The sequence below is a fragment of the Chinchilla lanigera genome, unplaced genomic scaffold, assembly GCF_000276665.1.
Source record: "Chinchilla lanigera isolate Chin_1 unplaced genomic scaffold, ChiLan1.0 scaffold00019, whole genome shotgun sequence".
Taxonomy (NCBI): domain Eukaryota; kingdom Metazoa; phylum Chordata; class Mammalia; order Rodentia; family Chinchillidae; genus Chinchilla; species Chinchilla lanigera.
Genome location: NW_004955420.1, coordinates 19914477 through 19928679, shown reverse-complemented (window position 1 = coordinate 19928679; position 14203 = coordinate 19914477). Strand labels below are relative to the sequence as shown.

The 14203-nt window shown below is 45.8% G+C and overlaps 1 long non-coding RNA gene across 1 annotated transcript; it reads right to left on the bottom strand.

Annotated features, from left to right (window-relative positions):
- Positions 1 to 5004: 5004 nt before the first annotated feature.
- Positions 5005 to 13487, bottom strand: LOC106148315. Its single transcript, XR_001233655.1, has 3 exons — positions 13097 to 13487; positions 6652 to 6807; positions 5005 to 5951 (listed from the first exon to the last, which is right to left on the bottom strand). It is a non-coding gene; the product is annotated as an uncharacterized LOC106148315 (long non-coding RNA).
- Between the last annotated feature and the right edge of the window lie 716 nt (positions 13488 to 14203).

Below are 14203 nucleotides of genomic sequence, written 5' to 3'. Positions count from 1 at the left end.
AGGAAAGGAAAGGAGAGGAAAGAAGGAAATACTCAGAATATATATGCATATCTTGAAAAAAGTACTAAATGCCTATCAAATTGTCCCTTGGTTTTTCTCTTGCTGTTTCTATTCACACTTGTATCCAGTTACCAGAGAAGGAATCTGTCAAGAAGGTGATATTAATTAGTGTGATGTAGGTCAACATTTCTTTGTAAAAAACGGTATATATTTCGTGCTGCTGCATATATTACAAAAATCCACAAAAATAAACACATATGCACTGACAGTTATTGTCTTCATTCTTATTTTTATTAGCAGAGTGAGCTCCTGCGTGGGATCCCTACAGTGTGTGGGCACAAAGCCTCTGGAATACAGTTTCCAGGTGAGCAGAGAATTTTGATGTGAGAAGCTTGGTATGATCAAAGAGTGAAAGGTGTATGCAGATAATTATGGGTTATAGAACAAACAATAACACTTGGATTCACTCAACAGTTGAAGTCAGAAAGTAGTAAAATCCTTGTATGGACAAAGGAGAATCATTGCTTCAGACTAAAGAACAACTATATACAGTAATACCTCAGTTCAAGAACTTAATTCTTTCCATGATTCTGGTTGCAAAGTGAATTGGATGAGAACTGAATCAAATTTCCCCATAAGGTTAACATTGAACCTAACCATGGAATTTAATTTGGTTCTTGTCTAATTCACTTTGTGACCAGAATTAGGGAAAGAATTGAGTTTATGAACAAGGTACCGCTGTATACACATAAATATATTTATGATAATTTGGCTTCCATGTATGTGAAAAATGGAATACATGTGTTTCACTGAAAAATATATCTTACCAAGGATATCATACATTACAACATGGACTTCATTAATTTGAGACATGTAGTACAAAAGTCTGTTTTGTTTTGTTTTTTTCAATTTTGTGTTGACATTTCTGGTCTTGGAGATGAGAAAATGATACCTGTATGTATTCTATGAGAATGAAAAGGCAAATGGTATTTATGGAGTGCTCTTTGTGTTCCAGAGATCATGTGACATCTGTGTCACACCTTGTGTTCTCTCTCATCTAGGTCTCTGGATATGTGTCCCCTCTGCCCTGGACACTGTCAGGATCCCTTCTGTTCCTGGGTACCACTGGATCCTCCCCTCTCCACTCTTTACCTGGGTGACCTTTCCCCTTCAGGAGTCCTCCCAGACCCAAGTCTGCCTAGACTGGTGATGGTGAACCTTTTAGAGCTTTCAACCACACAAACAGCTCCTGGAAGCGCACATGCCATAGGTTCCCCACCACTGGCCTAGGCTTTCCTGTTCCATGTTTCCCTGCACTGAGCATGGTCCCATCTTACATTATCACAGGGGTCAACACAGACAATGGTCTGTCTTCCTTCTTGAAGTTCATGAGGATTGACCATCTCATCTTGTCACTGTCATGAGCTTGGTGCCCAAGGCAGTTCCAAGCATGTGGAATGCTTCCTACAACACTGGCTGAATGAGCAAATGGATGACTTATTCTGCAAGCAAAGTTTTATTAGCCTTTGATTTTCAGATATGAATATGAGGCTCAGAGAGGTGTAGTGAGTGGTGACACTTAGTAAATATTAGAGCAGTAGGACTCAAGGATTAAAACGAATGCCCCAATTACTCTTTCAGATACTATCAACCAGATTGGGAAAATCCTGGGCACTGATACTGACCCTATTTCCCCCTTGTTGGACTGTAGTCAGAAGGCATTGTTGAAAAAAGTGCCTCAGAGGAACACAAGTTTCAGGGACCAGCAAAGAACATGGATCCCAGCTGCATCCCAAAGCTCTGATAAGGATAGATCATTGAGTCAGATGCAATCCAATCTGGTGTCTCTGAACTTCTGTATGTCTCACCCAGGCTGCAAGCTTATGGGAGTTTGGAGATGAGTGGTAGACATATCCTGGCTTCCTAGCTGCTGACAGCCTCTTCTAGAATGTTGAGATAACACACAGATGAGAGAAATAGCCCCTAAGCCAGGAGAGGCAGGTTAGTAGAAGACAAAAGGCCTCTGGCTGGGAGTCAGAATGTCTGCCTCCATCCTTCTCCACCCTGACCTTTGGAGAGCCTCTTCCTTCCCAGAGTTTGAGTTTCCGGAATGGTTCGGTGACTGCACCTGAAGCACAGCAGTGAGCAAGCCAGATCTAACCCTCAGTCTTGCTTCTGTCTTGACTGAATGTCATGGATTAAACTATGCTCCTTTTGAAATTCTTTCATTGAAGTCTTGACTTCTTGAATATGACCTTGTTTAGAGACAAGGTCCAGAATATAATCTTAGTTGGAACTAGGGTCCATAGAGCTAATCAGGTTAAAATGAGGTCATTATGATGGGCCATGATCCAATGTGACCGGTGCCCTTATAGAAAAGAGACTTTGGACAGGACAGATATACCTACCTGGACAACACCTTGTGAACACAGAGATGCTATGTATGTGCCAAGGAGAGAAATCTAGAGCATATCCTGTTTCTTCAGCCTTCAGAAGAAACTGAACCTGACAATACCTTGATTTGGACCTCTATCGTGCAGACATCTGAGTCAATAACAGCTGTTACTTAAGCGACTCAGTCTATAATACTTTACGGCAGCCCTAGGAAACCAACACTCCTTAATTTTCTGACATATTTCTCACCATTTTTTATTTTGCTTCATCCAGCTTCTTGGCCTATTTACCTTATCAATTGGTTTTTCAGGCATCAAAGCCTGTCAGCCTTGGATGACACAATCCCAAAGATCTTTGTGAATGACTTCTCATAACAATTCCATGAAAGTGTTTATCAACTAAGAAACAAGACTCACCTTCCACTTCAGAACATGGTGGACTCGATGAATGCTAAGGCAGTGGTAGACTGCCCCATGTCTAAGGATCAGCTCTTAAGGGACTAGCCAGGGGGACCTTAGCTTGTAGAGTCTGTCAGTTTCCCACCGTGACAGAATTCAAGCTGCTGATGTGACCTCTCTGAAAGTGGAGGTAGGAGGACAGGCATGCCTTTGCCTCTGGTGAGCCAGCAGGAAAGACTGGCAGTGCCACCTGCATTCCCAGTCTTCTACAGGCCAGGCACTGAGATACTGGCACCTGGTGGCCCCACACCTGGTCTCTTTAAACTACCTGAGCTGTGCATCAGGAACCCAGGATCCTAATCCAGCTCTTCTTTTGATTTCCTGAGGGACTTGCGGTAAGAGTGGAGGCCTCAAGGACCATCATTTGCAAAATAAAAATGTGTAAACAAATCAGGGGCTCAAAGCACTGGTGGTTTGGCCCGTACAGCAGTGAGAGTGGTAGAGGCACAACCTAGGACTCCTAACCTCTCTCAAGCTGTGGTAGTTGGCCTGTATATTCTTAAAATGGTAGGGCTGTAAGTCAGGTTTGTTTGGAGGGCTTCCATTGCTGAACAAAAACAGGAGTAACAACTGAGGTCTTTTCAGCTGAAATGTTTTTTGTGTTCCTCCCTGAGTCTGGACTAGAATTCTCAGCCCCACCCCTAGGCTTAAAAAGGAAACAAAATGGGTGCTTAAGGGAAGGAGGACCAGCAGGGTGACCAGTCCCCAAAGAACAACACAAAGGAGGAATAAGTCTGAAACCACTGGATGGGCCTCAGGGATGATGCCTGGGTCGTTAGCACGGTTTTCCAGCAGACCCCCCGGCAGTTGATGTGAAGGAAGGAACATTTTTATCTACCCTTGGACAGCACCCAGGTCTTGGGTGGAAGGTGGCAGCTGTTTAGTAGCCTACAGTAACACTGCACAACCATTAGGGCAGGAGAACTAGAAGGCTGTATTGCACTGGAACTGCAGAGGTGGAATTGAGATGAAAGATTGCCACTCCTAATTTCGTTCAGCCTCCTGCCCCAGCTAAAAGTCCACTGTCTGGGGGTGTTGGATCTGGGTTCCTTCATATAAGATGGGAATCCTTCATGAAGCTGTGGTCCAGCTCAGGTACTGGTAGGTCAGGCACGGGCTTTGAAGAATGCCAGAGCAGAGAACACCATCCCTCCTGTTCATGGGAACCTGGGTCTGTTGGCAATGTGCAGAGTGGTTTGAAGGGGGAATTTCTGGGTCTGGGAGAGCAGGTAGCAGATAACAGTGATTGTGTATGTGACAGAGCATATGTTGATGAGTCAGGACCAATGTCAAGGAGAGAGTCCGTTCTCAGGGACCAGGTTTTTCATTAGAGAATACTGCTTCTTGCTTAGACCTCCTTTTCACTGACATTGCTGGCCCCTCATTTTTCTGTCGGTTGGCCTCTGAGCTTGCCAGTTCTCCTGGTAGAGAGCAAAACATCTTTTTCTTGTATGCCACATTTACATGATGGCACAGAACAGGCCTGAGTAAGCATCAGCCCTGAAATCTCAGATCGTAGAAGAGGAGTCACAACTTCTAAGAGAGCTCAGTATTCTTTGAAGAAGCAAGACTCTTGAGTGAATTTGTGCTCCATTTCTCTCTCTCTCCACAGCTGGAGAGAAGGGTTTGGAGAAAGAATGATGAGATTTTAGTGCAGTCGAACAATTTAATCCCTAGGAAGGACCTGGTGATAAAACTTAGATCAAAGACGTTGTGTTGGGTTCTACCTTTAAGACTTCCAGGGTCTGGCTGTTCAGTGGTCTCTCTGGTCCTCAATCCCCCAGTCCTACTGCTCCAGCCACACTGGCCTCCTTATTCCTCAAATATGCTCCTGCCTATTACTGATATCTACTTGATTAACTCCCTCCACTCTCTCAAGCTGCTCAGATCTCGTCTTCCCTCCGTTCCTACATCAGCCCTGAGTCCCTACGCTAACACCCTGAACCTGAGACTTCTGCTCCCTCATGCTGCTTTCTTTTAATTCCCCAGAGGACTTAACACCTCTTTGCACAGCAGGTACTTTTCCTAGTATGGTGTTGACTAGTGTCTGTCTCTGCTTGCTAGGATACAAGCTCGGTGAAAGCAGACAGCCTTCTCTCTTGTGGCCTGAAGAACGCCTGCCTCCAGAGAAGTCATCAGGGAGGAGGTAACCTTAAGCAAATTTTTAGAAGTAGGTTTAAACTCACAGAACATTTGCAGTAACAGAGCAAAGAGCTCATAGATACCCCACCTGCAGACAACATTTCACCACCACGTTTCCTTTGAGAATGATTTAATGAGGTAAGTTAATATTAGCATTCCCAGCCATAAGAGTAACAATACGTAATATACAATTCATAACATAAAGGAACAATCCTTTAGATTGCAAAAGGTCTTTGATTTGCTTGCTGCTTTTCATGCATTGGCCCACTAGTAGTTCCGTACATCTCCAAAATGGCCTGGGTACAGTTTCTTTTACTCATGAATGTCTAAGAAGAGTGAGATGCACATCCGGGTGAGATGACCTCCTGCCCAAGGTCACACAGCCGGAAGGCGCAAGGGCAGAGCTGGCTGGGCACAGTTGTCTTGGTGGGGTGCTGCCACACTATAGCACACTGTGTCTCTTCTGCTTTGCACGTGGGTTCAGAGTGGCTCTCCAACACAGTGCAGATGGCAGTTGCCTCCTGTAGGCTGGGATGCCCCCTGAGCAGCTGTGACCCATACCACAAAGGCCATGAGTCACCCTCACTCATGCCCTCCAGCCACACATGCTCCCTTCAGTCAGAGCTGCTAAGCCCCATGCCTGCAGTGCCAGTGTGGGAGGTGGGCTGCCAACCCAGGCTGACCACAGCGTCCCCAGGTGCCTTCAGCCTGGTGACTGAGGTGCCATCTGTCACTTACCACAACTGCAAGCCTCCAGCCGGGCTCCGGGAAACAGGAGAACCAGAGCCTCCCCGCTCTTGTCTAGTCCATTCCTAGACGAAGAACTGAGTGATTATCTCTAGGCCTCAGCTTCTCCAGCTGTCAGATGGGGAGGTTAAATGAGTCTGAGATGGTTCATGATTCCATGATTCTGAGTTTTCTCCTTCCTTGATCCTGGGTTTTCTCCTTCCGTGATTTCTATATATTCAAGGGAGAAATTTCAGAGTTTAATGTCCTAAGGGGAAAAGTGTCAGTGTCAGGCAGAGACAGAAGAGAGAGAAGAGGGGAGAGAGAGAGAAAGGGGGGGGATGGAGGCAGGTCTGATGTGGAAGCTACTGTGATGATCAAATGAGTGAATCTAGGTCAAGTATGTGGTGAGTGGTCAAATGTTATTTGCAGTGGTGAGCAGAGCACCCACCCCTTCACCTCATTCCATGCCTGTCACCCTGCCCTACACCGGGCTAGGCCCTTGCTTTCTTGTTTGTTTTTTTTGTTTTTTTGGTTTTTCTCTGGTACCGGGAACCGAACTCATGACCTTGCGCTTGCCAGGCAGGCGCTTTTGCCGCTGAGCTAAATCCCCAGCCCGGCCCTTGCTTTCTTGTTCCAAAAATTCTGCAACAGCCTCCAATGTGGTCACCTGGTCACCAGGCTCTCCTCCACCCGAGTCTGCTCACTCCTATCACAGAATGTTCCTAAAGCAGAGCTGTGCTGTGTGTCCTTCTCTTACTTAAAATCCTTCACTAGCTTAGTTTCCAATGATTCACCCTAGCAGCCAAGCCCCTCAACAAACAAAACCTCAACCTATCTTTCCCCCATGCATTCCAACTATTTCCCAGACCCATCCAGTGCTCCTCTAACCTATTCTCCCCACCCCTCCAGACAAGAGCTAGCTACTCACCTCGGCTAAGGGTCTGAAGATGGCATAATAGTTAAGAGAGCAGGTTCTTGGGGCAGAAAACTTGAGTTTCAGTAGATGCATGGCTTTGAGAAAAGCTGTGACTTCGCTGAACTTTGGTTTCCTCATCTGTAAACCAGGATTTACTAATGGCACCTCCTGCAGGGACGATTGGGAGGATAAAAGAAGGACTGAAAGCAACTGGCATACAGCGAATACTCAGTGAGTGCTTCTCCATGTCTAATCATTCATTCCTTGCACCACCAAACAGATCCTCTCCAGCCCACGAGCACGACCCTGCTCTGCTACCACCTTCGTCAGCCTGATGAAGCCGTCCCCATTCCTCACCCTTCACACATCTTCCATGGCACTCCCTTCTCCCTTCAGAGTGTAGTGACTCGATCTGATGCCCACCTGTCAAGTCCCTGAGGGTAGGGAGGATCTCGTCTCTCAGAAGGATCTGTGTCTTTCCTGGTATCTGGGAGAGCCCAGCGTCTAGACAGACTTGATCAGGATGTGTCGGGTGAAAGAATACAGGGATGAGATCACAGAAAGCTCGTTGAGGAAGGAAGGCACAGACAAGGGAAGAATCCTGTACACCTAAGGGTAAGATGCCACTTCCCAAGTCGGGGGGACAAAGGCTGACTGAGTGCGAGTTCTGAGTTACGAATGTTCTCTTTCGTCTTGGGTGAAGCCATCAGAGAGCCTGGGCTGAAGGCATTTTCTCTGAAGAGGGTCTTGTTCTGCTGCAGCAGGTATAGGGTATGATTGAGCAAGCCCTGGATGAAGTGGAGGTCAGGTGGGGCAGTAAGGGGCAGTGACTGTCAGAAAGCACCACTCTATTGCTGAGGCATCTTAGAGAAGTCATCTGTTCTGACCCTTGAAACAGAAAACTTGGGCTAGATAAGTGGATTTTGTTTTGTTTTTTTGGAGGTTAGTACTGAGCTGGATCCCTACCCTTTTTCATTTGACATTTGGAGCCAAGTCTTACTAAGTTGCCCAAGCTTGTTCTCCTCCTGCCTCAGCTTCCCACAGTGGTGGGATTACAGGCCTATACCACCAGACCAGCTAGATGAGTGATTTTTAAAGTTGGTCCCCAGAACATCACCAATGGAGTACAGACTGTCAGCTCCATCTCACTTACTGAGCCAGAAGCCCTGGGGAGGGGCCCACCATCTGTTTTATCGGACCCTTCAGGATATTTCAAAGCATGGTCAAATCTGAGAACCACAGAGCTACAGCCATGGGAACTTTCAAAGTTATCCTTGTCTCCTTTTTTGTCTGTAATTGCAGTGAGCTGTTTTTTGTTTTTGTCTTGTTTTTTTTTCCAGTAAACTCCTAGGTAGATGCCCCCCCTAGTATGCAAAATTGATCAAACCAGAGTCCATCTGGTTGAGTAAAGGTAAGGCCCCTCCCACTCCGACCGCTTCCTCATGCCCGGTTTGGTCAGTACAATCCCTGTTCTCTGAGGCTTCAAGGCCACCACAAAGTTTAGAATTCTGGGTGCCTCCGGGCTGGCATCTCTTTCAGTGGGCCTCTCGGGAAGGGGGATGGAGAGGCCCAGGAGCAGGCCAGGAAGGGAGCTGAGACAGGGGTGCAGACAGTGTGGGCCCCCTTAGCCCGACAAGGCAGCCGCTATGTCACATACGCGGATGTGAGGCGGGAGCTGCCCTGCGTTTGGAGGAGGCGGCGATCACACTTCGTTCTCACTCCGGCTGCTTTTGGAGGCAATATGGCACCGCTCTGATTTTTATATCCTCCTTTTCATGAAGCTCAGCAGATCGTGTGAAGCAGTCAAGAGGCCTGCGGAAATAATCATCTGGACCCACAAACACACTCTCTCTGCCTCTCCCCCTCCTGCCCGTGCGGACAGATGAGTCACTTGAATGACTTTCTTGTTTCTTCTCCTCAAGTGACGACGATGGCGAGGGAGAGCTGGAGGAGAGTGTGGGGCCATCAGGGAAACTGTGGTCAGGGAAACTCACAGCAGACTGCACTGCTGGAAAAGCAGAAGTCAGCGTGCTTTGGGAACTGTCAAATGTCATAGATGATGGCTGGGGGATTCTCTAACAACAGAGAATGAGAGAAAGGGCAGATATTCCTTCCCAAACTGAGACACCATCCTTCGCCCCAAAGCAGCCACCACATCAATAGCAGAGGGCAGGAAAGACGAAGGAAGAGAGGTAGGGGCCAGGTACAGAAGTTGATGTGAAAATGGTCATTATCCTAATTCTATCCCAGCATGTTTGTGCCTCGTGCCGCTGAGCAGAAGGAAATCTCTGTGGTCTGGGGCACCACCCAAGGCTGTTCTGTGATGCTCTTTCTCGGAAGGAGAGGACGCGCCAGGCTGGAGTTTGTCAGTGATGTCTTCCCAACATAAGAAGATGGCTCCTTCTGGTCCAGATATTGTAGAACACAACCCACCACCCTTTACAACCCTGGGTGTTGATTTCTGTGCCTGCCACAGGGAATGATAACATTGACTCCCCTCTTTCTCATGGGGACACTAAAAAGCACAAAAACCAGGTTGGTCACACTAGTACCCGTCTTCTGTCGAATGTTCCTAGTTACAAATGCTTTGTGTCATTATCTGATTTAATCCCACAAATTGTTGTTTCTGTAGGGAAACTGAGATTCAAGGAGGTTAGATACCTCCAAATTCAAAAAGCAAAATGGCAGTGATGTAGCTTTCTTGATGCCTGGTTCATTATTTTCTCCTGCTGACTTCTCCTATGTTAAAAAAAAAAAAAAATACTCCTTGTTGTGTCGTCATTGTTTCCCCTCACTCCCAATGCTTGCAGGCTCATCAAACAGTATTCCGTTTTCCCCATTCCTGGACTTCAGCACTTTCTCTCCACAAACACTGACTCGGTTTCCTGGAGACAAGCTGGCAGAAGACTTGGCTGTGACTTTTGCCCTATTTATCCCTGAGCCCAGACAGAATTCCTGAGGATTCCATGGGGCTAGTTCCATTTGCTAGTTCTCAGAGGGAGTCAGTGGGAAGCACTGCTTTCCTGCGGACTCTAGAGAGCTTGACTCTGACCTTCCAGACTGTTCAAACACTGGGACTCTGTGACTTCATAACGTAGAAGAAAAACATTCTGAGGTATTTAAGGGGCAAGGGGGGCTCCCCAGGGCGATAGGATGGCTCCTTGGGATTGGAAACCACTGAGGGGAGATCCCAGAGAGAATGTGAGGACCTGGACACTGGACAGCTCTTCCTCACAGGCCCCTCACCTGTCTCTGAATTCCCTCTTCACCATGCCACTGAAATAAGGGTGGTAACAGCTGTCTATAAGTTGCTCTGTGACCAGGCAGCAGCCGTGCATTGTGGCCAAGTATTATGGAACACACGTGCTCTGCTAAACCCATCTCCCAAGGCATTCAAGTGTCGAATACTTGGAGAAACACAAAATGCCTTTGCTCAAAGGGATGACGTAGCAGTCATCATGCCAGACCATCTACTTTCTTAATATATGCCTTAGAAGCCACCTCCAGGCAGCTTGAATCCTTCTAGGCACTGCAAGCTTGATATTCTGAAAGGCAGCCCGTTTCTTTGTTGTACATCTCAGCCAGGAAGCTCTGAACTATAAGGAGCAAAGCAGTTGCTTTACATTTTCACTTCTTTCCACGAGTCCTGCCCACTAGGGTACATCCCAAAGGAAAGCCGCCTTCCATCAGCATTGGCACCGGGAGATTGAAGGTTAACACTTTAATGACCTTATTTCCAGGGAGAGTATGGTTGCTGTCTGAGCAGGTGTGGATGCCATGTCCAGCAAAGGTGAGAAAAGGTGACCCAGTCTGTCCTTTTCAGCCCCTGGGGTAGGGATGAGATTGCTCTGTGTACCTTCACATCTCTGTATCTGGAGGGTGACTGCCAGCCTGCTTGTTTTACTATGTAGCTTATCACTGGAGTCCTGTGTATTGTACTTCCATAAAAAAACACTATCAAGTGTTAATAAGAAACATTTTTTAAAAGGAGGGAAGGACTGATTGTCCAAGCAGGGGATGGAAGGCATCTAGGATGGTTTCAGCACTGAGGCGGAAAAGAAAGACGCTCGCTCTGTTGTGCACACCTGTGGCCCTTGGAAGGGATACTTATCACAGATGGACTGGGCTTCTGTCGAGTCCTCTAGGGATTACAAGTCCACCAGTCTCTCCCCTGCATGTAGAATGCTCAAGGCTTCAGGTATATAAAGAACAACATTCCAAAAAACAGCAAAACGGGGCTATTTACTTTACGCTCATGGTAAAGAGTTTCTGATAGCTCAAATGCCTCACGTTATAGGATTCTTTTTTTTTTTTTTTGGTCAGAGGAGCAGAGCAGGGGAAAGAACAAGGGATTTGAGTTTAAAAATCTAGCTATGTGATGATTACCCAAGCCATTCCATATCTATAAGCCTGAGTCTGCTTCTGAGTCAGTAAAATGGAGGAAGAAAACTTCCTACACTGTGCTGTGTGTGTGTGTGTGTGTGTGTGTGTGTGTGTGTGTGTGTGTCTGAGAGAAAGAGATTCTCAGTATCAAATGAGCCAAAGTTCCTTCTGTAAATTGCATTAATTACTCTTAACATTACAATGGCCTACCCCCAAATCCTCCAATCATCCACCATTATCAAGTGCTAATTTGTAAGGAAATGGGTTCCCAGCTTTTTATTGCACTTAAATTTGGGGGATATCAGATTACATAGACACAACCCTGAGTCTTTATCAACCAGTCACTATAGATAAGAGTATGATAACCTGTAAGTGCTTCTGCAAGTATAAGGAAATGAGTCTCTTGTCTTCCATTTTGAAATCTTTGTGATCTATGACAGATGCACATGTACACACATTTGTTTATCTTTATAGTGTGCACCTCAGGCCACCAGGAAAATATCATCCTAAGAGTAACTAATTACATCAACAGAAGTAGGGAGAAGGGGAGGGATTAGTGAAGGCCTTAGCTATCTAAAAAAGTGAAATTAATCAAAACACACATGCAGTGATAAGATTGTGGAAACTGGCAGTCCTCACACATTGGGTTTCTGGCCTCCCCATTTGTTAACTGCGTGGTTTTGGACAATTCTCTGTTTTCTAACTTTTTCACAATCTTCTCTATCTCCTAGGGTTGCCATGAAGCTTCACTGGGTTGACACCGAGCGTCCAACACTCATGAAGAAGTGATTGCCATTGTGTCACACAGCAGGTGGTGCACAAGTGAGTGAAATTTCAAAAGGCAGCAATAATAGAGAAGGTTGTTCCACGTGGAAGGCAGAGTCTGCGCGAAGTGCCAGGAGAGGAAACTTTTCAGAGGAACACTAATCCTTTGTGTTTGTACAGTAGCGTGTGTGGGTGATCACAGGACAGGGCAGGGCTGGAGGTGGTTGGAGGTATGATTAAAGAAGGAGGTCACTGATCTTGGAAGGCTAAGGAATCTGATCTTGGTAGATCAGAGCTTGCAAAGAGGAGTGCATCTTCTCAGGAGGGTGTGCAGGTCAGACTGAAATGTCAAAACAATGAACATGAATAGTTACTATTATTTCATAGATGCATTGAGTGTAGTATCCTCCTTGGATTCTTGTGACCAGTGGTTGCTCGTTTCCTCTCCAACTAAGGTTATTCTGAGTGAATGGTGAGAATGACATGTCTCATAGGTCTGTGAGGTACCTGCTGTTTTCATTCAGGTAGCTTCATGGGTTTGTGGATTGCTTATCTATATTTAACCATGTAAACACTCCCACAATGAACTTTTGTTTTTAAAAGATTTCTGCAAAGAACTTGCGGGTTTAGAATAATACCAAAACACAAGCAAACAATAGGAACATGATAGATCTTATCTTTCTTCTCTCTTGGCTTTCTTTTAGCTACATTTCGGGAGTTTTAACCAGTATCGACTGAGGCAGATATAAAAAGGAGGAACACCCCCTCAAGTTTAAAATTCTCAGGAAAAATACTTGAAGTACAGGTTTACACGCATCATTATTGATAACGAACCCTGCTGAAAGTGTTGATTGTGCCTTGAGATAAAAGTAGTATAATGTCATGCAGATTAGCATCCATTTTATTCCTAACCTCACATTAATCTCTTTTTCTGTCATTTCTGGTTTTGACTTATTTTGATTATGTGTGCGTGATCTCTTGCCATGACTTTACACATGTGCCTACACACACTGTACATGTAGAAAGGTGCATAGGCTAATCTTCTTTATCAGTGGTGTCACATGAGCAGGAACATTTGGAGACTGCTGATTGAGGCTCTAGGAAATTCTGATTGGGGCTACTGAGCAGGAAGAGGTTTGCTCAGTGCTGTGTTTAGGGGGTGAAAAGCTTCACTGAATTTTCTCAAGAGGAAAAAATAACCTGTACAAAGAATATAGTGAGGTGGAGTCTGGAAAAGATTATTAAAAAGCTTGGCTGTTTCTCTGCCCAAAACACTGTTTCTTCTTCCCTGCTAAGGAAAACCACCAACCTTCTCAAATCCCCGGCAAAACCATGCGAGGTATGTAGCCTGAACCAGGTCTCATCTGGCTGCCTGGGCAGGAAGAGGACTGCCTGGACTTCTTCCTCAGTAATTTCCTTTCCTTCAGGTTTTTTGCTGCAGGAGGAGCCGGTTCTAAGACAGCCCCTGGCTGTGACTCATGATCTGAGATGACAAGGTTTGTCTTGTGATGTGGAGATTCCAGGCTCACCTGCTGGAAGGAGGCAAAATTCCACAGCAGTCAAAGGCATGGGTTCTGAGGTCAAAGAGCCTGAGTCCAAATCCCAGCTTGCCCAGCTGTCACTGTGTTCACTGGGGATGACTTAATTTGGTTCATTCTTCAGTTTCCTCATTGGTAAAGTGTTGGTAATTACCACACCTGTGTGACTGTGTAAAAAAACAGATTATAATTGTGGCAAAGAGTGAATTCCCAAGATTTGTGACTTTGTCTCATTACAAAGGAATGAATTAGGACATAAACTGAAGGGCCTGGGGCAGGTCTGGGAAGGAGGCTTCCAGGATCACAGATCCTTTCATCTCTTAAAGCAACTCTCAAACAGAAGTGTCCACCTCTGTGGCAGCCAGTAACTCTGGGATGCCAGTTCAGAGGGCAGAAGTGGCTGCTTTTGAGTTGCCCTCTCTCCCTGGTTCATCCGGCATCTCTGTCATCTTTGGCTATTGCCACAGTTTCTTGTGAGAAATTATCAAATCATTGGCCTGTGCAGTAATCTTTGGTGCATAGGTGAACAACAAATGTTAGGCCAGCTCTCCCTGCACTTTAAACATCCTTAGGTTTAGTGGATTCTACATGTTTTCATTTCCCAAAAGAAAAAAAAAGTACACTAAAAATCACATCCTGGAAGAGTTAGGTGTGTAAAGGTAATACTCTGAGTATTTACACCGTAGAATCTGCAAAGAAAAAGATGTAGTGAGTGGCCCTGCTTCCTTATTCCTCAAGGAATAAGCAGGAGGCCGGAGGGTGAGAGCAGGTAATCCAGCCTTCACACCATGAACTGCTCATGTACACCACACTAGAGAACTTCCAAAATGATTTCCTATATGACAGGAATAATAATGAAACTCTTTTACTTGGCTATT